This window comes from Ailuropoda melanoleuca, chromosome 16 (assembly GCF_002007445.2).
Source record: "Ailuropoda melanoleuca isolate Jingjing chromosome 16, ASM200744v2, whole genome shotgun sequence".
NCBI lineage: Eukaryota > Metazoa > Chordata > Mammalia > Carnivora > Ursidae > Ailuropoda > Ailuropoda melanoleuca.
Genome location: NC_048233.1, coordinates 4573005 through 4600380, shown reverse-complemented (window position 1 = coordinate 4600380; position 27376 = coordinate 4573005). Strand labels below are relative to the sequence as shown.

Genomic DNA, 27376 nt, shown 5'->3' with positions numbered 1-27376 from the left:
TCCTTCTCCCTAGCTGCTCTCCATCCTCTTCCCTGGCTCACTCCTGTTCATCTTGAGGACCCAACTTAGATGTGCCTTCCCTTCCCTCATCTTCTCTCTGTGCTGTGCACTCCCCATAGCAAGCATTCGGTATGTCCCTTCGTGTCTTCATCAGAGAACTTACTTCAGTTGTGATTCCGTAATTATTTTTGTAATTTCTCTTCGTTACATGTCTTCCCCATCATCTGGTGGGGGCTGGATCCATGCATGCCCTGCTCGTTTCTGTATCTCTAACACAAAGCACAGAGCCTGGCATGTGGTAGATTGTGCCCATCTAGAGAATAAATCTGTGAATGGATCAGGTTTCTGCCTCCATCCCTCCCCCGGCTCTGCTCTTACTGAGTTCACCTTTGACCTTCTCATTGCTCAATCCAGTGTTTCTTCTCAGTCTTGAAACATGAGACTTCCTGTTTGAAAGCATTGTCAACCCTCTATTTCTTGAAACACTCTCCAACTTCCTTATCCTTGGATTTTGAGACGGCATTCTTTCCTTCGTTTTCATCTACATCTCTACGCTCTGCTTCTGAGTTGCCTTTGCTCTCTTGATCTGGGTGTCCCTTAAGTGTTAGTGTTGGAGTGCCCAGGTGGCTCAGTTGGTTAAGCGTCCAACTCTTGATTTTGGCTCAGGTCGTGATCCGGGAGTTGTGGAATTGAGCACCGCACTGGGTGTGGAATCTGCTTAAGATTCGCTCTCTCCCTTTCCCTCTACTCCACTCCCCCTTACCCCCCTCCACCCAGCCCAGTTTGTGCACATGCGTGAATGTTCTCTCCCTCTCTAAAAAAAAAAACGTTAGTGTCCTGCATGAATCCAGCCTTCACTCTTTCACTCTTTTCTCTCCTACGCAATCTGTGATCAGCCTTAGTTTATCTTGGCTTTCAAGCATCCCATTTATGCTGATGAACCCCAAACCCATATGTCTAGCCTGGACCCTGCCCTTGAATACCAGATCCTTCTTTAGCATTGCATTTTGAAATACTTTCATCCCGATGTCCCACAGACACCTCAGTCTTCACATTTCACAAATGGACCTTTTTTTATCTTCCCTACCCAACGTGTTCCTCCCCCAGCATTTCCAATCTGGCTAAATAGTTTCACCACCAAGCTATTCTGAAGCTAGAAGACACGGAGCCATCCTGGATACCTCTGCCAGCTCCGTATCCCATGCCCAGCTATTATCACAGTCTGTCTCTTGCATCCCTGTTCCTCTTCACTCTGCACTGCCACCTGCTTAGTGTAGGCCCTCCTCTTGCTCGTGTCACCTCTCAGCTGGGCTCCCTCCTTCTGGCTCTTCTCCTCCAGTCCATTCCTAGCACAAATGCCAGAGATCTTGTCCCAAAGGACAAAGCTTGAGCATGCTGCTTCCCTGCCTCACTTCCTGCCTTTCTCCAAAATGCCTGTACTGTGAAGCCCATGCTCCTTAGGCTGATATGGAAAGTTCTCCCCCCACCCCATCTTTCTTGCTGGCTCTGCTTCCCTTCCCGCCATTCACCTTCCTCTGAATATGCCATCCTTTCTTATCATGTGTCTATGGTGTCAAGCAGGGGTTCCAGAATCACACGGAGGGCTGATTCCATAAGTCTGACATGAGGCTCAAGATCTGGATTTGTCACAGACCACTGTGAGAATCACTGGTGTAAACGGGTCCAGAGTGTGAGCCCCGACACCTGGGATCAAATCCTGCCTCTGCCACTCACTTCCTGCATCACTTAACCTCTCCATGCCTCAGTTTACTTTTCCACAAAATGAGGCTAATAATAGGAGCTACCTCATCCGCTCTGGTGGAGGGCTGAATGAGTTAATCCTCAGAAAGCCCTAAAAACACTGCCTGGTTCTTTATAAGCGCTCAGGAAATGCTGGCCGCCACCATTGTTTAGGACGATTTTGATCATAACTCATATCCTTGGTTGTGAAGGTCTGTCTTTCTCACTCTTTACTGCTCACAATCTTCTGCTCTTCTCTCGAGAATGAGCTTGTTTTCCAAGGTGTTTTGCTAGCACACCCCACCCCCGCATCCCGGAGGCACACCCAGGCCTGGGTTCACCTGTCGCCAGGGCACTTGCTGCAGGCACTCACCTACCTCCTGGCCAGGAGTGGGTCTCCCCCACCATGCAGTCTGCAGGGCTTCATCTGTGAGTCCCTGTCTGGTACATCACAGGGACTCAGACATGTTTAATGAATCAGTGACTGAATTGGCATATACTGTAGAATTGAATATCGCATTGACAAGGTGGTTACGCGGGTCAGGTCTGGGGAGAGGACTGAACACCAAGAGAAGGTGGGGAGAAAAGTCTGATGGGGAAATTTGGGAAGTTGTAGTCAGGGTAGTGAGAGTATGCTTCAGGAATATGGACCCGTGCTTTTGGGAGTGTCTGAATGCCCATCACTTACGATGATCTTAGCTGTAGGCAGTCAAAACAAAACCCCAAAACTCAACTCGGTGAACGTAAACAACAAGGATGTGTATGACTTACAGAGTGAGAAGTCTGGAGGGAAGGGGGCACTGGGGCTGTTTAACCCGGTGGTTCAGTGATGTCATCAAGGACCTGGGTTCTTTCTTTCTCTGCTCTTCCCTCATGAGTCCCTGTCATGGTCACATCGGGCCTGGACAAGGACAACATCCAGCAGAGGAGAAGGTTCCTGCATGTCTCTTTTTCAGAGCCAAAGATAACCATTTCCAGGAACGTCCCCGGGAGGCCCGTCTCATGTCTCAATGACCAGAGGGCGTGAGAAGCCCACCCCTAACTCGCTCACGGGCAAGGGGCCTGCGTTTGCTTGGATGGCATAGGGCTCCTGGGCTGGGCATGTGGTCGCCTACTCTGAGTGGTGACACCATTGGAGCTCTGCTGGGAAGGAGCAGGGGAGAAGTGGACACTGCGTAGGCACAATGTCTGCTTCAAAACCAGACCCAAATCCCAGCTGCAAATTCACTTGAAAAGCAACAAGGATACAAATAAGTGACTTCAAAGGCCTTTTCTACTCTGACTATCTTTAATGAATTATTTGAAGTCAAAGTGAAGAGACCTTTCTCTGTCTGTTCCGTCTGCAGGTCATGCCCCGACCACAGCTGCCCCTCGGGAGACTGGCCGGGAGCCAAAGTCACGTCATCAGGCTGCCGGTCAAGGGTGGAGTGGTGGCGACTTGCGGCTTTTCCTCATGAGCCCCGCCTGGGTGTCCACCTGGCACTCAGCACGAGCACGTCTCTTCCCCCCGGAGCAGCTGCGTGACGCAGAGGCCTGGGCTTCAGAGAGAGCTCCAGGAGTGTTCAAGCCCGGCGCGCTGCCTCCCCGACTCTGTGTGTGTAACAGGCACAGGGCTTGCTTACGGTAAGAACCGGAGGTTCCTAGAGGCAGGGGTAGTGGGAACCTGCGAGAAGGCCGGGCCAAATAAGCGAACGTTCTGAATGATGATGCAGTATCCCTGGGAGAGGTCTCTGATTTTCTGTAGCCCCTCTTAAAATCTTGTAGTCTGACCTACCAAACCACCTGAATATTGAGTTTCCTGCATGTCAGGTTTGTGGAGAACTGTAGTGTAGGCTCTGAACAGGTGAAGGGAGCTGATAAGAAACTGATGGGAGAGTTTTTGACTAGGGGTAGCAGGTAATGACCATGGACAGCAGTGGGTATCCACAGTGGGCAGTGAGTTTGGGCTCCATGCCAGGAGTGTGGTGACAGCTTCTAGAAATTGACTCCTAGCATCCTGACATCCCGACGCTTTCCTAGGTCTTCCAGACACACCTATCAGGAGCAGCTAAAATGAAATACAGTAGATTGAGGCCAGATGGCAGTCCAGTGGGATTTAGTTAGGAGTGACGTCTGTGGCATCCGCTGGGGGTGAGGTCATGCTTCCTTGGCCACTATGAAATGTATTGTATTATATATATTATACGTACATAATGTGTGTGTGTGTAAGTATATATGCATTATATTTTTTGTGCCTGCCTTAAATCTTCAATCACGTTGTCAACCCCCCGAGGGCAGTAATGGAACATTTTATTTCTGCTATGTTCTTCACAAGCTCAGTGCTCAGTAATGACAGATTGCATTGTTACTGCATAGCTATGCGGTAAAACTCGATCAGCCCAGGTCCCAGAATTTTCACCCGTTGGGGCAGAGTTGCCATCATTGCCTTCTGAGCACCTGCTGAGATGGGACCGCGTGGCCTGCCTCGGCCACGTGAGCCGGCCAGAGTGCATTCATTCCCTACGGCAGCCGAAAACAAAGTACCACAAACAGGGTGATTTAAAATGGCAGAAATTGATCGTCTCTCCGCTCTGGAGGATTCAAGTCCAGAGTCCAGGTGTTGGCAGGGCCATGCCCCCTCCCCAGTCTGTAGGGCAGTCCTTCCTTGCCTCTTCCCAGCTTCTGTGGGTTTGTCGACTATCTTCAGCACTTCGTGGCTCTGCCCTCATCGTCACATGGCTTTCTCCCTCTGTATCTTTATCTTCACATGATGACTTTTTTTTTTTAAGATTTCATTCATTCATCTGACAGGGAGAGAGAGATTAAGAGCCCAAGCAGGGGGAGGCAGAAGGCAGGCAGAAGGAGCGGGAGTAGGCTCCCCTGCTGAGCAAGGAGCCTGTTTCGGGACTCGATCATGGATCATGACCTGAGCTGAAGGCAGACGCTTAACCGACTGAGCCACCCAGGCGCCACCACACAACTGTCTTCTTGTTGAACTAGGGGCCCACCACACTCCAGGATGACCTCATCTTAGCTAGTGACATCTGCAATGACCTTATTTCCAAATGAGCTTCCGTTTGAGGTACCGGGGGTGAGGACTTCAACAGGTCTTTATTGGAGATTGCAATTCAACCTAGAACACTAAGTGAGCTCATTCAGGGTGACAAGACAAGCACATACAAAAGGTGCGACTATTAAGTGTCCCTTGGCACTGAGAAGCATGTGTCCTCTGTTCTCTATCCTCTGGCATTCTCCAGGGAAGTTTGCGTGAGCTGGGGCCTGGCTGGACACACCGGGATACTGTGCTCCAGGGGAGGACCTCCGTGTTCCTATCATTCTCCCTTTTTATAGGCCAAGTTGGGGAGGGGCCCCAATGGAGGGGAAAAAACAGACCATTTGGGTTCCAGGCATCCTCAACTTTCAAGGAAAGTGGGGGAGCCCCACCTCAGCCTGTGGGAAGTTGTATCCCCTTCCCCTGGGAGAGGAGGAACTACTGGACCCAACCAGCTCATTGCCAGGCAATTCGCAGGGAGTCCCAGGTAACAGACACTCAACAACCTGCTTTTTTCCAAACCTAGAGAGCTTGTTCCCTTTGCTGCCAGCTTTGCTGCTTCCCCAATTTAGGACCCGTGAGTACAGAAGTTCTAAACCAGAGGCCTGTAGGCCATTCCATTTGTAGCCTGAAGATGTGCTTTGTTCAGAGTGGCTGGTATATTTTTTTTACACAATATTTTTATATCATTTTTTAAATTTTTCTTTTTTTTAAATATTTTATTTATTTATTTAACAGAGAGAGACAGCATGAGAGGGAACGCAAGCAAGGGGAGTGTGAGAGGGAGAAGCAGGCTTCCCGCTGATCAGGGGGCCCCATGTGGGGGTCGATCCCAGGACCCTGGGATCATGACCTGAGCTGAAGGCAGACGCTTAACAGCTGAGTCAACCCAGGCACCCCTTTATATCATTTTTTGAATAGGCAATATGTTTACATAGTTCAAAAACAAAATCGTTCTAGGAAGATATCTAGTGAAATCTTATCTTGGCCTCTGTTTGCCTGCCCTGCCCCCTCCTGGGACACTAATCAGCTTAATTAGTTTTATACACCTTCTAGAGTTTCATTTTGCAAATACAAGTCAGTACAAATATACCTGATATCTCTATCCTGTTTTTTCTTACTATATACACTTTTTTAAACCTCGCTTTTTCCCCCCCACTTAATTTATCTTGGCACTCATTTCCTGTGAGTATGTTGAGAGTTTTCTGATTTTTTTTTTTTTTTTTTGGCAGGGGCATGGTGCTCCGTTGTAGGGAAGTACCCTAATTTATTCATCCAATGCCCTGCGGATGGACACAGGTCATCGTTTTCAGTCATTTGGTGCTTATTACAAGTAATGATGCAATAAGTAAGCTTGCCATTCTGTTTCATGACTAAATGTGCATAACACTTAAAAATTCTGAACTGTATTTGAATTTTCAAAGGGCCTAGAAACAGTGAGTTCTAAAAACCACTGGTGGACTGAGTGGCTGCTGTCTCTAAGGATCCCTGACGTTGGGACTAGCCTGTTCCCATCTGTCTCCTCTCCCTTCCCCAGTTCTGTCTTCTATTACGTCTGAGTGTCGCCCGCCCCCCAGCATCACCACTGTGCAGTCCTTCTTACAGTAGCTAAAGAAGAAAGAAGAACTCACTCAGGTACTCATGTCTCTTCAAACTGGCAAATGAAAGCCAAGGGGTCTTTTTTCAAGAAGAAAAGCAGAGGGCATATGTCTGTGTGGGTGTGATTCTGCTTTGTTCACACCTGACGCGTTGGCTCACCCGTGTTACTTGTCTGGACGCTTGGGTGTGCAGCGCTGCCTCGTTTTGTCCGTGCCGTTTCGCCTCAGGGTAGAAGGGAAGAAGCTCTGCTCGCTGGTAGCTGCTTGGAGACCCGGAACAAAAACGAGCTCGACAGTCAAAAGGATTATTCTGTTACATGCACTATCTCACCAGAACCCCATGAGGATGTGGTATTCGTATTTGCATTTTATAGACAAGGAAACCGTACTGAAGTCACTTGACCAAGATTCGTAACTCGTGCTTTGTAGAACGAGTATTTGAACCCAAGAATTTCTGGCTCTAGAAGCTGATGCTTTAGCGAATCTTTTCTGGCGCCTCTAAAGTCTTAAAAGGAAAGTGCGACTTACAGTTACACCTGTCACCTTTGAAGCTTGCTGTTCGCAGTGGCATGGTGATGACGCTCATGACAAAGATAAGAGAGCAGCTCTGAAAATGGGCGAGTTGGTGCCACGCCCTGATGAAGGCTTAGGATGAGAATGCATTTTTGTTCTCCTAACAAAGGTGAGGGCTCATCCTTGATGGTCTGTCGCACTGTGGTCAGCTCCGTTGCCCCCTTTGCTCTTCCGGTCCCCAGACACTCACAGAGCGGCTTCTGAAGGTGGGGCAGTGTGCCAGCTGTGAGCGGTCAGGGGAGTGAGCCACACCCTGGTCCTTGGAGCCTAGTTAGGACACGTCAGCAGAGGCTGCAGTGCCACCTGGTTAATGTGGTGTGGGAGTGGCGTCATGTGTCGGGCTGGGGCCTCATGTGATAAAAGAAATGAATTCACTCCAGTGGAGTAACGGGGTGGCGGTTTCCATTCGTCTCGGGTCTTTATCATTGCTTGATGAAGGAAGGAAGTGAGGGCCCGGAAGTGGAGAGTGTGGGCTAAGATATTGAGCCATCCTTCTACCCACAGCCCGGCTGAAGCTGACGGTGGCCACAGCTCTGCAGGCTGGGAGCTCCTTGGAGATGGCCTCAGTCAGGGTTGAGGTGGACTGAAGGAAGCCTCCTCTCCCCTTTGCTGTTCCCGTCTCAGCTTTTTTCCCGTCTAGGTAATTCCCCTAGTAGTGGGGGGGTTAGCAGCCGAGGTGGGGGGGATGGGCCAGGAGGTTGTAGTTCATAGGTCATTGAATCTGACTGCCATACATTTATTTATTTTTAAACATTTTATTTATTTAGAGAGCATGCGCAAGCAGGGGGAGGGGCAGATGGAGAGGGAGAGAGAGAATCTCAGGCAGACTCCACGCTCAGCATGGAGCCCGATGTGGGGTTCAGTCTCAGGACCCCGAGATCACGACCTGAGTTGAAAACTAAGAGTCGGCCACCCAACTGACTGAGCCACCCAGCCACCCCTGAATCTGACCTTTTAAGTCACATGTCAGTGGAAAGATCTGCCTGCTGGGATTTCTTGTCACAGGGAAGCTCCTTTCCCTGCTTTTTATTGCTGCCATTTATTTTTCTTCTCCCCTCAGTTCACATGCAACCGCATCTAGCATCTCTGTAGTTATCATAGAGCAACGAGGGGTTTTGCTTTTATTCACGCTTTCTCTGAGCGGGAGGCTAACCACAGCAGCCTCCTGGCAGAGGGAGTGGGGAGGGAGACAGTTGCTCTTCATTCAAACGCCGGTCTTCTGTGCAGCTGGTGAAATTTTCAAAACAGAGGTGTTGAAACTCGGTCCAAGTGAGTGCCGGGGATCTATTGCTCGTGCTTCGACAGATGCGTAATGGAAGTCCACAGTTTTCCGGGTAAAAAGGAGAATTCAGTCCTGAGGGGGTACAGACAAGGGCCTTTCTAGGGCCGCAGCTGTGTGGCTTGTCTGCACTGGTGGCTCTGGGCAGATACGAGAGCAAAACCCCAGAGCCTGCCTGTCCTCACGGAGCTTAGTGACAAGAAGAGGAGCAAAACAGACAGTCAACTGACCTTCTTGGGCCTGCTTCCTCATTGGAGAAACGAAGAAGGTTGGCTTTGGTCAGTATTTCTAATGGGGTCAGTACTGCCCCCAGAGGAGTGCTTTACAAACCCATTCAGTGTGCATGGAAGTCACCTGGGGGGTCTTGTTAAAAATGCACATTCTGATCCAGTAGGTCTAGTTCAAGGCTCAAGATTTTGCATTTCCAACTCCCAGGTGCTGCTCCGGGTCCAGGGACCACAGTGCTTTCAGCATCAAGCCCTAGAGGTCATTTTGTAAATCCATGGGATGGCTTTGACAAATGCATCAGAATTTCCTGTGTGTGGGCTGGGGGTGCTGGTCAACCCCATCGGTGAAGAATTGTCACCTGCCCTGCCAACCTCAACCCAAAACAATTATCAGTCAGTAATGCTTTTCTACAGTCATACTGAAAAGTTTTCAAGGAAGTGATGCCAAAAGCCTAGAAATTTAGGAGCTGGTTTTTTAAGGAAGTGAAGCCTAAATGAAATAAAGACAAAACCTTAAAGGATTGGATAATTTCCCCCACTCTATGCATTCTGTCTAGATTAGAGCATTTCTAAACATACACTCAACTGACGAGAGTTTCAGTGCAACATGTAGTTACCGCAAAAGCAATGAGACCACTTGCAGATTTGTAACAGGAGATTTGAGACTTCATCTAACATGCAAAGTCGCAGGACAACACATGACATGTCACCGTGTTGATAAGCTGCTTTTAAAATAGTTTGTGTTCTAATATATGTATATATAATTATAGGACAATGATGAGAAATCACTTGCAAAAAGTAGACATTACAATGATTTACTTTGGGGTTGCCTTTCTTGTTCATTCTTACTTTGATATTCCCCTTTGAGATGTATCAAACAACATTTTCTTTTTTTTTTTTTAAGATTTTATTTATTTAAGAGAAATCAAGAGTGAGAGAGAGAGAGCATGAGCAGGAGGAAGGGGCGGAGGCAGAGGGGGAGAAGCAGACTCCCCGCTGAGCAGGGAGCCTGATCCCTGGGATCATGACAGGAGAGGAAGGCAGACGCTTAATGGACTGAGCCACCCACGTGCCCCTCAAACAACATTTTCCAATCCGGCCTTTCCCCACTGCCTGAATGAAAGGGAGATTGCTTCCACACCTCTTTTAATGCTCAAGACTGAATGTATAACTCCACTGTATGGGTGGGATTTCCATATTGGAGATGATGTTTTCCACGATTCTTTTTCACTGCCCTGTCCCGTGTCAGCATCATCTATTATTATGACACTGTATAAAGTTTAAGTCATTCGCAAGAATAACATACTTCCTTGTTTTATCTACTTTCACATTAGTAATTTCACCTGACATGTTATCCCTACCTTAGTTGGGCCTGTTTCCTTCTTCCTGTCATCAGATACAAACCAGTCAGCAGGTTTGTTATTTCTCCTCCAAATTTCTTTTTTCTTTTTTTTTTTTTTAATTCTGTTGTCCTCTGGTCTTTATTTCCTCGTACTCCTCATGTGAAGTGTGTAATCTAATCCTAGTCATTGTGATCAGGTGTAAGCCTTGACTACTTTGCTAGAGTGTTCCCGTGCAATCATGCATGAGCACTTAGGCATTGAAATAGTTATTATTTAAAATGAATTGCTTTCCTTTTTTCTCCTGTATATTACAATTAGAGCTAAATTATGCATGTATCTGGGGGGGGTGGTCACTTCAGGCCGCATAGAGGGTGTTTCCAAATATTTGTTGTAGAAACAGGGTGTGGATTGGAGAGCGTGGGGCACCACTGGGGGTCTCGGAGGCCTCTGACATGTGTGCAACATTATAAAACCAGTAGATGGCAGTCTGCTCTGTGGCTCTGTTGAAATACTCCTGGAGGAGAAAACAGTCAGGAGAGTGGGTGTCATTCCTAGTGACTGCTTGGGGGAGATGTGATGAGTCCTCCAGACTGGAAACGGTGGTTCTCCCTGAGTTGATCCTGAGAAACCAGGTAACTTAAAAGCAAACCCAAAAGCCCACACACAGTCTTCACACCTTGACCCCACCCAGGATCATCTGCGACTAATCTCTGGAGTGAGGCCCAGGTGCCTGCAGTCTACAAGTGTCTCCAGATGTAGGCAGAGAATCACTGTCTTCAGTGGGATGGACGGTGAAAACATGGGTCCGCTTCCTACCTCCCAGACCTATGAATGTGACCCTATCAGAAGAAGGGTCTTTGCAGGTGTAATTAAGTCTCAGATCTCCAGATGAGATCATGTTGGGTCGTCCACGTGGGCCCTCCATTCAATGGCAAGTGTCTTTATAGACGCTTACGGGCACACAGGACAGATAGAGAGGAGGGGAGAAGGCCACGTGAGGACAGACGCACAGGTTTGCTCTTATGGAACCCCCAGAAGCCAGAAGAAGTAAGGACTGATTTCTCCCCTAGCGCCTTCGAGGGGGCACAGCCTGTGGACAACTAGATTTAGGACTTCCCGCCTCCAGAACTGTGAGAGAAGACATTTCTGCTATTTTAAGACACCTAGTTTTTGATGATTTCTTATGGCAGCTCTGGAAAACCAAGACACTGCCTGAGGGTTGGATAACATTTGGTAAGAGGGAAGGAATATAGGAGGTTTTAAAAAATTTTTCAATTTTTAATTTTTAAAAATTATTTATCTGTGTGGGGGAGGGGCAGAGGGAGAGGGTGAGAAATCCCCAAGCAGACTCCCTGCTGAGCACGGAGCCCAGCGGGGGGCTGGATCCCAGGACCCTGGGATCACTACCTGGGCTGAAATCAAGAGTTGGCCGCTTAACCAACTTTGGGCCACCCAGGCACCCCAGGAGTTTTTTAGATACGGCAGCAAAATAAGTGGGAGCAAGAAGGTGTGGCTGGAGGGAGGTGGGCAGCAGGCTGGCGAGAACCGAGAATGGCCCTCTAAGAGGAGTAGAACGAATTCTGCAGAGAGCCCACCAGAGAATCCCTGGGTGTGGACGATTCCTGTTGCTGAGAAAGATGCCCTCCTCTCTCCGTGCTGGCCCATCCTGCTTCAGGGAATCGCCTTTGCAGTACCTCTTAGGACCACAAAGGGCCCCAGAAGCCCAGGAAGCGAGTTTGCACCTCCTTCTGCAAGCGTGGGAGCCGCTGAGGGGTGCTGAGGAGGGAGTGACAGGGCGATGTTTTAGGGGCACCCTCCTGCCTGGCTGGAGATGTGTGCCTGAACACTCAAGTCTATATTGGATTCCTGTCACTGGTTCCTGAATCCATTCTGCTCTCACCTCTTCCCACACCAGCAGGGCCCCCCACAGTGGGGGCTTCACATGTGAGCAAAGCCGTTGCTTTCCAGCCCTGGAAATCCGGGCGGTATTGCTGCTGCCGTTGGCTGGATCTGGGCTGGATCTGCCGAGGTCTTAGACTTTGATCCCACTGCTGATCCCTCCGTGCAGTCGTATCACTTCTGATGAACTCCAGAGGGACCGTCCTCCGTCCACTGCGCTGGAAGGGAAGCAGCCGACCTCAAGGTACGTGCACATGTGGAGGCATCTTGCGGGCACTGCAGGAAGGAACACGGACCCATGCCCTGTTGTCTGCAAACGGAAGCCAGGGAAATAGTTCATCGACAATGCTGGGAACTTGCTGTCCTCCTTGACGTTTCTGGCTGGTGCACAGAAGCTGAGAGGGGGTGAGAGCGCCCCGGACGTGGGCTCACTGATCACATTGCTGCATCTTGTGTGTGCATTTCCCAGGCGTTGTGCTCAACAGCCAGCTCAGGGAGGACCCACAGTGTGGGAGCAGAGAGGTCACCTGAGTATGTTTGCCTTCAGGGTAGAGAAGCAATCAAACACTGCCTGGCAAGAACCATCTAGGGACCGCAGTGCACCGAGCTGGGGGTGGGTGTGGGCGCCTGGATTGGAGGCCGAGAGAAGAGGAAACGGGGGAGCAACCGACCTGTGGTTATTCTTAGTCTTCAACTGTCAGCTGTGTTGGGGATGTAACATTACCCACTGTCCCAGAAACTCGAGAAGGGCATAAGAACGCTTTCATTTCATTTTCTGGGAATGAATGCCTTAAAAGGAAGGAGGTCACTTCCTTCTATGGACGCCACCCCATGGCACTGTTAGATCAGTGGCTGCTGTTCTAATGTTGCCGGAGAGGCTGCAGAATGCTGGGTGCAGGTCAGAATGGAGCTCTTAGCTTCAGGAGTAATTTTGGGATCCGCTGGATAGGGTGTCCTGATAGAGGGCATCCCAGGCATCCGCCTGCCTCTAGGAACCTGAGTACTCATCCTTGCCCTCTATGGATTGTGAAGGAGAAAAGCATCTTCAAATGAGATGTGAGGCCAACGTTAGGGAGCAGGCATGGAAGACCACTGCTGGTGTCAAGTCTCACAGGAGCACTTAGCTGCCCCTTCCTGAGGCCCTAACCTTACTGTGACCCTAAGGCAGAGCACAGCCTGGGGAGGGGCTCTTTCCATAAGTCCTACTTCTGATGGGCGGGAGCTCTTCCAGGTACAGTGCGAGTCCCCGTGGGTGCTGTGTGTCCTATGTTGACATCAGAAATAATAAATGAAGCAGTTAAGGAATGGTCAGCCCTCTGTTCTGAGCACTGCCTCCAGACTGCCCCCGTCCACTTCTGCACTTCCGTGCTCTGAGCAGCTGGGACAACTCAGGTCCCTACAGCCTCGAACTGGTGTAGTCTCCTTGTTTCTGCAATGTTTCTGTTTGACCCCATCCTCCACACTGTCTTCAGACCGTCCTGGCTTCTCTGACCACTGACTGTATGACCTGAGGGATGTTACTCAACCTTTCTGAGCCTTGTGCGTAAACAAGGGTGGACAAAATCGCACAGGATTAGAGATAGGACCAATGATGACAATATAGTTTTGCAGCTAGCGGAGTGCTTGGCACATATTAACTGCCTGAAATATGTTCAGCTCTGGATGTCTTGATGATTCCAACTCCTTACTACCTACAAAACAAAGAGTAATCCTCTTAGAATTCATTTCATCCAAGAAGCATCTGTTGACTCCTGTTATGCGCTAGTTGTTATGCTAGGTACTATGGTTACAGAATGAATGAGCCATGATCCCTGACCTCTGAGAGCTAAAAATTTCGTGGGGGATGGATGTAAATACAACCAAGTATAATGCCATGTGATGAGTGGTACGTTAGCAACCAACACGAAGGGCCATAGGAACACAAAGAATAAGCAATCGAGCCTACTTGGCATGGTGTTCAAGGCCCCCCCCCAGCCCCCCCAGCTGTGCTTCTCACTCTAGGTGGGTACCTGTGTGTACTGTCTTCTTATTCACGTTTTTCCAAATTGTCCTCTCCATCGCCCCAGCTCTGGGGGCCGTGTCGTGCTGTTCCTTTGCCTGAGGTCATCTCCCCTCGCCTCACTACCCAATTCTACCTGTCCTACAGGGCCCATGGACACACCCTGTTCTCCACAAAGTCTTTTTTTTTTTTAAAGATTTTATTTATTTATTTATTTATTTATTTATTTGACAGAGAGAGAGCGAGCCAGTGAGAGAGGCAACACAAGCAGGGGGAGTGGGAGAGGAAGAAGCAGGCTCCCAGCAGAGCAGGGAGACCAATATGGGGCTCGATCCCAGGACCCTGGGATCACGCCCTGAGCTGAAGGCAGATGCTTAACAACTGAGCCACCTAGGCACCCTCCACAAAGTCTTAATCTATCACCCAAATAGTTATCCTTTATAATCTGTTGAATTTTTTCTTGAAAAACAGACTTTATTTATAAGTAATGTATGTTTATTATAAAAAAGAACTATCAAAGAATATAATAAATGGTAAAGAAGAGGAAAAAAATTACCCATAGATCCAATAAACAGAGATGCTCACTATTAACATAGCATAACATTGGGGTCTATTTCTTCCCATCCTTTTTTTAGGACATACACACACACGCTTTTCTTACTACCTGTCCTCATTCTGCCTTACGTTTAAGTTTGTCTCGTACATCTATCTCCATTAGACTGTGAGCTTTTGAGGGCACGGATAATGGGCTGCTCACTTTTTATTCCTGTTACTTGACACGTCTCGCACTAAGGGGTCCCTCCGTAAACGTGAGCTGAAGAGAACCACCGGATGGAATTTGTTTGGCTTTGGAATGCAGCACACCCTTATTTTGAAAAAGCAGATTTTTTGCCTCGGTGCTTGCTGCTTGTTTAAAGCTAGTGTGCATTCCTCAAGCACCGGTCTGCTGGGTGACAGGGGAGGCAACAGAAATCCGTAACGACTCAACAAGTGGCTGAGACACGGGTAGGTGATGACGTGTGTTCTGCGTCCGGCGTCGGGTTGCGTTGAAAAGGCGGCTCTATCCCTGGCACCTGGCTGAGGCCCTTCTCTCGCTTTGGAATGACACGGTTGAGTCTGGTACATCTTTTTTTATCCTTTCGGATCAAAAATAGTGTTGGCGTTTCACCCTGGGGTGGGGAGAGGTGGGTGAGAGCTTCTCCAAGAAATCAGTTTGGGCTCGAAAATATTCTTTTCTTCGGTTAAAATTCAAGAGGCCTTTGAGCCAGGGTTGGGAATGGAAATACCACGGGCTGTTTTCCAGAAAGCTCCGTGTAGGGAGGCTGGGACCAAGTCAGGAGGGGAATTCACTCAGCGGGCCACAGGTGAGAGCCAAGCAGAGCACAAAAGCGTGTTTGGCACAAAAGCAGCAGAGAATGTTCGCAGAGCGTCGGGATCCCTTCAGGGCATGTGTGGGAACATGAGAGGCTGTGGTATATTGAGCACCTTCCCTTTTTTTGAAACAAAATGTAGGGAATTCGTCGGTAGAGTTGGCAACGGAAGAGTAGAGGCAGATGTAAGGGAGACAAGCCCGTTTGCCTTCTGAGATTTTTATTTGAAGATGACACGATGTTTGTTATTTAGATGTCTTTTTTTCCTTTAAAGGATCTGTGGCATAGCTGAAGCTCTATCTAGAATTAAATATCTCTGAGGGAATTTCATTACAAGATCAAGGAGAAAAGTCTGCAAGGTTTTGGCTTCTGATGAAAAGCATCTAAAACTGAGTAAAATCAAAGCGAACCCTTAAACAAACAAATTATTGATTTGGGCGATGTGGAGAAATCTCAGCTGGAGAGCCTCTTTGGGAGCCGAAGAGTGGAGAGGAGACTGAGAAAATATTTAGGGCTCAGCCTTGGAGGCTGCCTTCTGGCAGGGGCTTTCTTCTCTCTACACACCAGGAAAAAGAAATTGATGTGGTCTCATGGCTCACGGAGTACAGAAGAGATGAGGAACCCAGGGCCCAAGGAGGCCAAGCCACTTTCCCACACTAGGACATTAGTGCTAATGTGAGGGAGTAGGCTTCAAAAAAAAAAAAAATCCAAAATCTACTTTTCTTTCTGCAACTCTATATTGCTGTGGGAGGTAAAGGGATTTAGCGGAAAGAGCATAGATTTGAGATGCGCTTGGTTTGAATCTGGCTGTTTGGAGACACATTTTTAATACTTTTTCCAGACTTAGGTTACTCATCTGTAGGAAACCCACACTGTCCCCAAACTGCCTCAGGATTGTCCCCACCCTCTCGAGCACGGCCTCCGGCTTCTCACACCCTTGGAGGCTCACTCATCCATTCAGTTCACTGAACGACACAGCAGTGAACCGAAGCCACAAGCCTCGGCCTTTGTGGAGCTCACTTGCCCGAGCTGTGCTGTGTGGTAGGGATCGAACGGCAGCCACACGTGTACTTTTCAATGTTCTAGGAGCCACTTCAGAAAAAAGTAAAAGAAACAGGGGAAATTAATTTTATTAACATTTTATTTGATCTGATATACCCCAAATATCATTTCACACGTAGTCAGTCTATGAATGTGTTAATCCGGTCTTCGACATACCTTTTTTTCTGCACGAGGTTATTCTTACAACACATCTCAGTCGGGACTGGCCCCACAGCAGGCGCTTGATGGTCTCCTGTCGTTTGCAGCTTCCACAGCGAACAGGGCCGCTGTGGGGCTCAGGAGCAAGACGGCAGTCCCGGGGAAATGCTCCACGGCTGGCCCTGTCTGCCTGCCTGCCTGCCTGCAGGAGAATGCTGCCTACAGAAACCCAGGGGCCTCCCCAGGGCACCCGGGTCCACCCTGCCACAGCATGCTGATTTCACCAAGCAAGAGGGACAATGTCTGTGCCATGAGTCTGGGCCTCGTCTGCGGGTTTGGGCAACGGAATGACACAGTCCTGTCTCTCTGTGATAAGAACAGTAATGGAATCAGTATACTGAGGGCCAAGTAGGGGCAGGCCCTGTGCTGGGCTCTTCATGGGCTCTCTGTCTTACTACCTTCAGGACAGCTTTACGAGACAGACTCCTATTACCTGTTTAACGGAGCAGGAAGGTGGCCCAGAGAAGGTGAGGGTCACACAGGTCGTGAGGGACAGAGCTGGGACTCGAACCCAAACCCAGGGCCATCTAAAGCCACAGCCTTGTTTTTTTCTGTTTGTTTGTTTTTTGTTTTTCTTATATGATTCCATTTATCTGAAATGTCTAGAATCAGCAAATCTATAGAGACAGAAAGTAGGTTAATGGTTTCTGGGGGATGGAGGGGATGGGAAAAATGGGAGTGACTACTAATGGTTATGTTTCTTTTTTTTTTTTTTTACTAATGTGTGTTTTATTTTTTTATTTTATTTTTTAAATGATTTTTTATTATATTATGTTAGTCACCATACAGTACATCCCCGGATTCCGATGTAAAGTTCGATGCTCCATTAGTTGCGTATAACACCCAGTGCACCATGCAATACGTGCCCTCCTTACCACCCATCACCAGTCTATCCCATTCCCCCACCCCCCTTCCCTCTGAAGTCCTCAGTTTGTTTCTCATAGTCTATAGTCTCTCATGTTTCATTCCCCCTTCTGATTACCCCCCCTTTCTTTATCCCTTTCTTCCCCTACCGATCATCCTAGTTCTTACGTTCCATAGTTGAGAGAAATCGTATGATAACTGTCTTTCTCTGCTTGATTTATTTCACTTAACATTATCTGCTCCAGTGCTGTCCATGTTGCAGCAAATGTTGAGAATTCGGTCTTTCTTATAGCTAAGTTAATATTCCATTGTATATACGGACCACAGCTTCTTAATCCAGTTATCTGTTGAAGGGCATCTCGGCTCCTTCCACGATTTAGCTATTGTGGACAATGCTTAAAGCCACAGCCTTGTATTCCTCAAGCAGGGAAGGCGCAGAATGGGATCCGGGATGAACAGAGGTTCCCAGAGCCTTCGCCCAAGGCTCTCCTCTGCTACCCACAGGCCACACTGCCCAGTCAAAGTGACTTGGAGATGCAGGAGTCATTGAAGATGACTCAGTGTCGCGGCGAGAGGTATCTGCGGGATGTCCAGCACCCCCAGCGCCAGCCCCGCCGCAGCTGTTGTACTGGAGGCATGGACTGTTCTTACTACAAATAAGGCAGCAGCACCTTTGAAAACCATGTAGCAATAGATTACAAAAGCCTCTCTGGACTCTCAAGCCTCATATGAAAGTTTGCTGCTATTATTAAATATTTATTGCTACTGTTACCTTTTAGTGGCTGGTGAGTGCGGGTGGCTCACTGTAGCCCAGATCCCTGTGGTGTTGCTGTGATTGCAAATGACAACTGAGAACAGAACCTGGCTTGAATATCGTGTTCCCAGTGGCTCCCAGCACCCAGAAGCTTCTGAGCTTCACTTATGGATATATTGCAGGAAAACCCCATGCACAGGCACCCTAATTAGTCAGGTGTTCTCTTCATTTGCCAGCCTGCCTGGTGCTGAAATCAGTCTTTATGTTCAGCCTTGGTGGCCAGCAGTGCTCCTGGCTCTTCAGAGCACAACTAGAGGGATGCTTAGAAACGCTCAAATATGTTAGAGGGACCAAGGTTTCCCCACTCCAGTCCCCAGACAGGCGAGAAGCCAGGAAGCCAGCCGCCAGGGTCTGGAAGACAAAGTGCCCAGACTATGCCCCAGGTTCCAGACATCCTGGTGGCCTTTGTAAATGAGATTACCCTGAAGAGCACCCAAACCCCACTCCCTCTCCAAGGCCACTCAAGTCCCACCTTCTGCACACAAGACTTCCCAGCAGGTCAGTGCCCTGCAGTCCTCTCCCACCTGTAATGTCTTACAGTCTCGCGGTCAAGCCCGCGCCACCCAGACACAGAAGCTCCTGTCCTAAATGGGTAGCTGCACGTTTTCTGTGTGGTCATGCCCTTCTCTCCTGTTCCCAGACTTCTGTGAGTGACCTCTCCCAGCGACAGTCCCCTTATGACATCTCAGATGTTGACTTGTGACAGTTCTGATGAAGTGCTTGGTAAACTCCTCTCTGTTCCAGAGAAGGCTTAGGGGGCTGTTTCATTACCGTTACTGTGCATGAAGTCCTTAATTAACTTTTCATTTGGCTTTGCCTGCTGCCTCTCTATCCAGAATATGCATTCTCTGAGATCTGGGCTGTTGTAATTTTGGCCTCCAACTAGAATATCTGCCTGACTTACCTTGGGGACTCAGTGACAATGTGTTGCTCATTTTTGAGCAAGGGCTGGTCGTCCCCCAGTCCCAATCTGCTCCTTTTGGTGCTAATTTTTTTGCATAACCCTCTTTACTTTTATTCCACTGTGGTTACATTTGTATTATATACAAATGCCTCTCCCCTGCCCTGGGGGGCCTTTCCCCTGCCCTGGGGGGCCTCTCCCCTGCCCTGGGGGGCCTTTTTGGTTCTCTGCTGTATCCTAAGCACCTAGCACAATGCTCAGATCCTGGTAGGGGCTCAGTAAAGACTAGTTCAGTAAATGCGCATTTGAACGAACATCGCTGTAGGGGAGGATGAAGGCAGAGAGAGAGGGGGAGTTAGGACCTGGGGGTGCTCAGAGGCTTTCTGCAGGCTTCAGCTGTAAAGAGAAATGAGGTCAGCTACAGAAGGGCAGGTGGAGCGATGAAAAACATACTGGCCGAGGAGTCAGGGACCTAACGGTCAGGTATTTTCCTGCACTGAGGGTTTTTTTTTCTGTGTAACCTTGAAAAACTCTTGTGAGGGTTGAGGAAGATAATTTGGTGCAATTGCTTTATAAGGTACAAAGTGGTGTGGAAAGATGTTATTCACCATCCTGAGATCTGGTCCCTGCCTACCCATCCAAATATATTTCTTTTCCTTTTTTATGATTTCATTTATTCACTTGAGAGAGAGAGAGAGAGCTAGCACGAGTTGGGGGAAGGGCAGAGGGAGAGGCAGACTCCCCGCAGAGCAGGGAACCGGACATAGGGCTGGATCCTGATGGACAGGGGGCTGGATCCTGATCCCAGGCTCCGGGACCATGACCTGAGCTGAAGGCAGATGCTTAACCAACTGAGCCACCCAGGTGCCCTCCCAGCTGTATTTCTTACTAATTTAATTTGGCTAGGCTTATCTTCTCATTTAAAAAGAGATTTCTTTTCCATTACTGCAAAACGAATACATTGTAATAATAAAAACATTAGAAAATTCAGAAGAAAATAAAAATAAATTATCTCTTAAGATTATTATCTAGAAATAATACTATCAATGTCTCTGTGTATAGCCTAAGTAATTTTTCATTTCTAAATAGGTATGACCTAAGCTTCCCAGGTATTGGCAGCTGGGGGCAGACAGGGCAACATGCCTCTTCTGTTCTCCCATTTCCAGGCTTTGTGAAGGCTGCTGCCAGGGAAACCACTACAGGTGGAGCCTCTGCACTCTGGTTGCTTGCAGAAGCCTGGGCAGCAATGGCAGTGAGGGGTACCCAGAGGTGACTTCGGGAGGGTGGGTATCTCCTTCCAGCATTCGCCGCTATCTGAAGGTACTTACAGAGTTGATGTATTTATTGTTTCACTCCACTGGAATGTAAGTCCCACAAGTTCAAAAGCTTGCTGGATTTGACTTAGTGCTGTCTTTTGGCACTTAAAACAGTACCTGCCCATAGTAAATATTTATTGAATGAAGGAAGGAACGCCCAAGTGCCATATTACTTCCCATGGAATAGGAAGCATTTGCTTCGGATGACTTGTGCATATGAGCTGTACAGAGGCCAAATTCACTGGTGATATACGTCGGGTCTGCCAGATCCAGCTGTAGTTGGAGATTGGGCCTCAGCAGTGGTGTGAGAGATAATCCTAATCCCCTTGAATCACCACTGCTGCCTCCAGTGATTTCAAGCATGCTTTCAGACCATGCTGCTTAGCCTGTGGTCAATGCATTCTGCAAATTTCCTCTGCAGGTCCACAGTCTTAACATGCCCAAGCTGTACTAGGCAAAGTGGACTATCATCTCCTTGTCCCAGAGCCCGTTCTTCCTCCAGCACCTCTCAGCTTGCTTTCCTTGTGGGGCCCTTAGGCTTTTCTTAGAAACACGACTGCAGTGCCTTCTTAGGTAAGACAGTGATTCTGGTCACGATTCTGCATGTCTGTTTCAAGGATGAGCTTCAGCGGTGTAGACAGCATCTGCAGGTTGGGTACAAAGGAGCTTCAAGAGCACTACTGAGGGGTGGGGCTTTGAGAGGGGCTATCCCCTTCTCATGCACAAAGCTCTGACCTTCCTGGGCAGACAGTTTCCAGACTCAGGCCGCTAGACACACTTCCCACTGCTACCCCTCCACCTCTCCTCCTCTCCAAAACCTGGAAAAGGGTGGGACTAGACCTGTTTTCTACTGGGTCATTGCAGCCCTGCTGGGAGGGACATTTCCTCCAATGTTCCCCCGATTAGCATAAAACCCCTTCCACTGTGGCCCCTGGGGGAAAACAAGGTGTGATTCATCTCTGTGTGTTTCCTAGGTGGGATTCAAATCACGAGTAGCAACTGTGCCCCCTAGACGTGAGAAGTTACCCGTCCTATGAGGGGTCAGGACCTACGAGGTAAGTAAGAAAAACCAAATGTGGGAGACTGCTTCCCTCAGTGCCCGTCTTCAGGCCTGGGGTGGTGCCACTGCAGCTGTTCCTAGTACCTGTGGGGATCATCAACCATTGCTTAGATTTGAGAACCCGAGTCTGCAGACAGGCCATTTCTCCCAAGCCTTCTGGAGGACAGTTCCTTTCTTCTTTTTTTCCAGCTTTATTGAAATACATATGTTATTGAACATATAACATTGTATAAGCTTAAGGTGTACAATAGAATGATTTCATAGATGTATAATTGAAGAACAATTAGCACACTTAGTTTTGTTCATGTCTATCACAGCACATAGTTACAATTTTTCTCTTGTGATAAGAACTTTCAGGTCAGCTCTCTCACCCACTTCCAAAGATACAATACAGTATTGTCAATGCTAGTCACCACCCTGTACATTACATCCCCAGGACTTATTTATCGAATAACTAGAAGTTTGTGATTTTTGACCACCTTCACCCATTCCCCCCGCCCCCCATTCCCCACCTCTGGCAGCCACCAATCTGTTCTCTGTTTCTATGAGTTCTGTGTTTTTAAGATTCCACCCGTAAGTGAGATCATACGGTATTTGTCTTTCTCTGACATATTTCACTCAGCATAATGCCCTCAAGATTTGTGTTGTCACAAATGGCAGGATTTCTTCTTTTTTTTGTGGCTGAGTATATTACATTTTATGGCTGAATAATATAATCTTATTTATCTGTAAACATAAAGGTATAAATATCTTATTTATATATAAGATTATATTATTCATGTTATATTATTCATATATATTATTATCACACACATATATATGTGATATATCATGTATCATATTTCTCTATTAATTCATCCATCGATGGATACTTTAGGTTGTTTCCACGTCTTGGCTACTGTAAGCAATGCCGCACTGAACATGGGGATATAGGTATCTCCTTGAGATAACTATTTTATTCCCTTTGGATATATACCCAGAAATTGAACTGTTGGATTGTGTGGTGGTTCTATTTTTAACTTTTTGAGGAACCTCCGTACTGTTTTCCACAGTGGGTGCACCAGTTTGCGTTCCCACCCAGTGCACAGGCTTCCTTTTTCTCCATGTCCTCACCTCCATGACCTCACCATGTCTTTTTGAGAATAGCTGTTCTAACAATAGGAGGTGATGTCTCATTGTGGTTTTGATTTGCATTTCCCTGATGATGAGTGATGTTGAGCACATTTTCATGTCCTTGTTGTCTGTTTAAATGAATATCTTTTTTGGAAAAATGTTTTTTAGGTCCTTTGTTCATTTTTAATTGGATTATTTGGGGTTTTTTGTTGGTTTTGTTTCTGCTTTGCTATTGACTTGTATCATTTTCTTATATGTTTTAAATGTTAACCCCTTATCAGATATGTGGTTTGCAAGTATTTTCTTACATTTTGTAGGTTGCTTTTTTATTTTGTTGCTGGTTTCTTTTGCTGTGCAGAAGCTTTTTTAGTTGATGTAGTTCCACTTGTTTATTTTTGCTTTTGTTGCCTTTGCTTCTGTTGTCATACCCAAATACCCAAAAATATGTTGCCAAGACTAGTGTCAAAGAGTTTTTCCCTATGGTTTTCTTCTAGAAGTTTTGAGGTATCAGGTCTTACATTTAAGTTTTTTTGTGTGCTTTTTTAAAAAGATTTTATTTATTTATCTGACAGAGAGGCAGCAAGAGAGGGAACACAGCAGGGGGAATGGGAGAGGGAGAAGCAGGCTTCCCACTGAGCAGGGAGCCCGATGCAGGGCTCAGTCCCAGAACGCTGGGATGATGACCTGAGCTGAAGGTAGACGCTTAATGACTGAGCCACCCAGCCATCCCTACATTTAAGTTTTTAATCCATTTCAAGTTAATTTTTGTGAATGTATATGTGTGGGTTTATTTGGGGGCTCAATTATGTTCCATTGGTATATACATCTGTCTTTATGCTGGTACTGTACTGTTTTGATTACTACAGCTTTATAGTATGGCTTGAAATCAGGAAACATGATACCTTCAGTTCTATCCCTCTTTCTCAGGTATGCTTTAGCTCTTTGGAGTCTTTTGTAGTTCCAAAATAATTTTAGGATTGTTTTTTCTATTTCTGCAAAAAATACCATTGGAATCTTAAGAGGGATTGCATTGAATCTGTAGATGGCTTTGGGTAGTATGGACATTTTTTTTTTAATTATGTTCAGTTACCCAGCGTATAGTACATCATTAGTTTTTGATGTAGTAGTAATGATTCATTAGTTGCATATAACACCCAGTGCTCATCACAACATGTGCCCTCCTAAATACCCATCACCCGGCTACCCCATCCCCCCACCCCCTCCCTTCTGTAACCCTCAGCTTGTGTCCCAGAGTCCAGAGTCTCTCATGGTTTGTCTCCCTCTCTGATTTCTTCCAGTTCAGTTATGGACATTTTAACAATATTAATTCTTCCAATCCATGAACATGGGATATCTTTCCATTTATTTGTATCTTCTTTAATTTCCTTTATTAATGTCTCATAGTTTTTAGTGTTTAGATGTTTTACCCTCTTGGTTAAATTTATTCCTAAGTATTTTATTTTTGATGCTATTGTAAACAGGATTTTTTTTTTCAATTTCTTTTTCAGATAATTTGTTGTTAGTGTATAGAAATAATACTGAGGGGTGCCTGGGTGGCACAGCGGTTAAGCGTCTGCCTTCGGCTCAGGGAGTGATCCCAGCGTTGTGGGATCGAGCCCCACCTCAGGTTCCTCTGCTATGAGTCTGCTTCTTCCTCTCCCACTCCCCCTGCTTGTGTTCCCTCTCTCGCTGGCTGTCTCTATCTCTGTCAAATAAATAAATAAAATCTTTTAAAAAAAAGAAATAATACTGATTTTGTATATTGATTTTGTATCCTGCAACTTTACTGATTTTTTTTTTTTATCAGATCTAACAGTTTTTTGGTGGACTCTTTAGGATTTTCTGTACATAAAATCATGTTAACACACAGACGATTTTACTTCTTCCTTTCCAGTTTGGATTCTTGTTACTTATTTTTTGTGCCTGATTGCTGTGGCTAGAACTTCTAGTGTGTTGATTAGGAGTGGTGAGGATTGGCATCCTTGTCTTGTTCCTTATCTTAGAGGAAAAGCTTTCAACCCTTCACCAGTGAGTATGGTGTTAGCTGTGGGCTTTTCATATATGGCCTTTATTATGTTGAGGTACGTTTTTTTGTACCCAATTTTTTGAGAGTTCTTATCACAAATGGTTGTTGAATCTTGTCAAATGCTTTCTCTGCATCTATTGAGGTGATCATATGATTTTATAATAATTCATTTCATCGATGTGATGTATCATATTCATTGATTTGCATATGTTGAACCATGTGTGCAACCTAGGGATGAAACCCACTTGATCGTGGTGTATGATCCTTTTAACAGTGCTGGTGAATTTGGTTTGCTAGTATTTTGTTGAGAATTTTTGCATCTATTCTTCAGGGATATGGGTACATCGTTTCTTAAAACCTAGATGACAGAGGTCAGCTCTACTACGTTGGGGAAATTGATGAAATAAGTAGATGTCACTTAAGTTTGTTTAAGCAATGCCTCTGCAGGAGAAAGTTCATCACTTTTCCTAGCTTTTTTATGTGGGGCAGAAAAGCCTGGAACCTTTTCTGGCCTCTGTCTATGATTTGCTGTTTCACAGTCATTCACAGGAATCCATTCCACAGGGGAGCATGCCCACTGTCTTCTGCTTTCCTTCCTCTGCTCTCTGCTCTCTACTGTAGCAATAATAAGGATATATTTGTGTTTGTATGTAGGACTGCAATTCACTCCCACATTCAATGTTTCATCTGACCTTCCTCTGTTGGGATGAAGAGGCGGAATAACCTCTTCAGAGAAATGAACCCATTTTCCCAAGGCCACAACATGGTGAAGTCAGCACTTGAATCAGATTTTTAGATGCCTTTGCACTGTGGTTCCTGTCAGCCTCTTGCTAGAGGAGCTTGAGACAGAACAAGAATGCGTAATAGAGAAGGAACTCAGACCAGAGGTTTGATGAGGTGAGGTTAAGCTGAGTTGCCAGGTAGGCTTATCTTTGCAGTTTGGATTCATTGTTGTCCTTCTTCCCCTTTCATTTTCTACCAGCCACTAAAATTCGTGTTAAGAATAGGCTGTCCAAACTCATTGCAATTCCTGCAGGACTGTGACCTGGGGGAAAATGTTTGAATTTAGCTCGTTGAGTGGCTGTTGTAGAGATACGTGAAACAGTGCTGCTTGGTTTCCATTTCTGCTTCAGCTTAAATCAGAAAAGAGGACATGGGCTCGCATGTTTTTTATTATTATTTATAGATTCACTTAGCTTTGTCAGTGAGCCAGATATTTTGCTAGGTGCGGGGAATGAGATGTGATCCATTCTTTCAAGGCATTTGCAGGTGGTGTGTGTGTGTGTGTGTGTGTGTGTGTGTGTGTGAAAGAGAGAGAGAGAGAGAGAGAGAGAGAGAGGGATGGAGGAGCACTGACAAGTGAATCTCTACCATGACTAATCCCTGCAGCAGACGTGAGTCCAGCAGGCTCTGGAAGCCCAGAGGAAGAGCATGTAAGTCAGACTGTGCTGAGGTCAAGAGGATTTCTTAGAGAAAGTGTTCTTTAAATGCAATTCTTCAGTGTTCATGGGACTTAGCATAGACAAGGGGAGGGGCATGCCAGGCAAGTAAACGGGATGTTTGAAGATGCCCAGAGAATTAATTGCCGAGAGAATAGGAAATCATTTGGGGGGCAGCAAATGTGGTGAGGGAGGTGGAGGAAGATGTCTAGAAAGAGGTGGTGGTCATCCTACAGATGTAAGATTTATCCTGAAAGCAGTAAGAAGGCATGGTCAGCTCCCCTTGGCAATGCTGTCATGGCTTGCTTAACTGTGTTTGGGGTTTTGTTTTGTTTTTGTTTTTTGTGTTTTTTTGTTTTTGTTTTTGGAAAGCAGTTTGGTAGTCTGTATTAAGAACCTTTAAAATATGCATGTAAAATACACTTTGGCTCAATAGCATTACCTCTGGGAATAATAATACTCATCACCTACTATATCATGCTTATTGCACCGGATTTTTTTGATACCCTGTGTATATTATTTTTTTGAACTCTTATCACAATTCAGTGAAGTGGGAATCATTGGTCCCATTTCACAGATAGAGAAACTGAGGTTTTAAAGAGGCAGGCAGGCTTAGGATTGCATTCACACTATGTCACTAATTATCTGTTTTCTTAAGACAAATTACTTAACCTCTATGAAACTGTTTCCCAAGGAAGTACTATTTAAAAAAACATAATGCAAACCAGAATTAAATGCAAGCTGTTCTTTTTATGGATTACCCACTCATTCGGATTATCTCTGCCGGAGCTGACCTCCGTTTTCTTGAACATTTAAGATTAAATAAAAGAGCCAGAATTGGATGGTGTGGAGTGCTGTGAATAGTGGCTTCGTTTTGGGGGGCTGTTCTGAGCGTTGCTTGCTCCTGAAGCTTTCCTCGTGTGCACCCATGTGGCTCTCATCCTCTGCCTCCTTTATTGGTATCTTGTCTCCCTGCAAAATTGTAAATTCATTGAGGAAAGGGATAGTCTTAAATATATCTTTGTATCTCTCACCCCGTCTGCCTGGTTCAGTGCTTTCCATGTGCCCACGGACAGCCCAGAGGTTAGTTTTTCTAGAAGCAGTTAGAATATCACAATCCCAGGGAAAACAGGGCCTCTGAGAGTCAAGAGGCTTGGTGGCCTAGCGGGGGACACAGAGAACCATAGATATTTCGGGTTGGAGACCTGGTAAGGAAGGTTTGGAATTGAGGGGAACTGGCAGAATGTATTTAACAGGAAACACGCAAAATGTTCTCATGAATACTGAGTCGAGAGAGTTGTCTTAGCCTGGGTTCCCCAGAAGCAGGTCCTGAGAGGGGGATCCATGTGCAAGGATGGAATTAAAGCAGTGCTCCCAGGAGAATGCAGTAAAGGGGTGGGAAGTAAGACAAGAGAGGGGAAGTGGCCAAGGGCTGTGTCAGGTGGAGCTCCAGCCTCAGACTGGTCCCACAAAAGTGATCTAAGCTGTAAATCACAGCTCCTAGTTTGCCGCAGCCCATCATTG

The 27376-nt window shown here is 46.7% G+C and overlaps 1 protein-coding gene across 16 annotated transcripts in view; it reads left to right on the top strand.

The window, feature by feature from the left end:
* CRACR2A (calcium release activated channel regulator 2A) overlaps nt 1-27376 on the top strand; it is a 132196-nt gene that overhangs the window by 13380 nt on the left and 91440 nt on the right. For 10 of the 16 annotated variants that reach the window (XR_004621191.1, XR_004621192.1, XR_004621189.1 and 7 more), the window contains 2 exons: nt 3087-3363; nt 21189-21269. The gene's annotated coding sequence lies outside the window, so the exon portion shown is untranslated. Of the gene's footprint in view, nt 1-3086; nt 3364-6003; nt 6120-7284; nt 7583-11706; nt 11935-21188; nt 21270-27376 lie in introns of those variants that run through there. The other 6 variants (XM_034644968.1, XM_034644967.1, XM_034644966.1 and 3 more) reach the window with 6 other exon arrangements.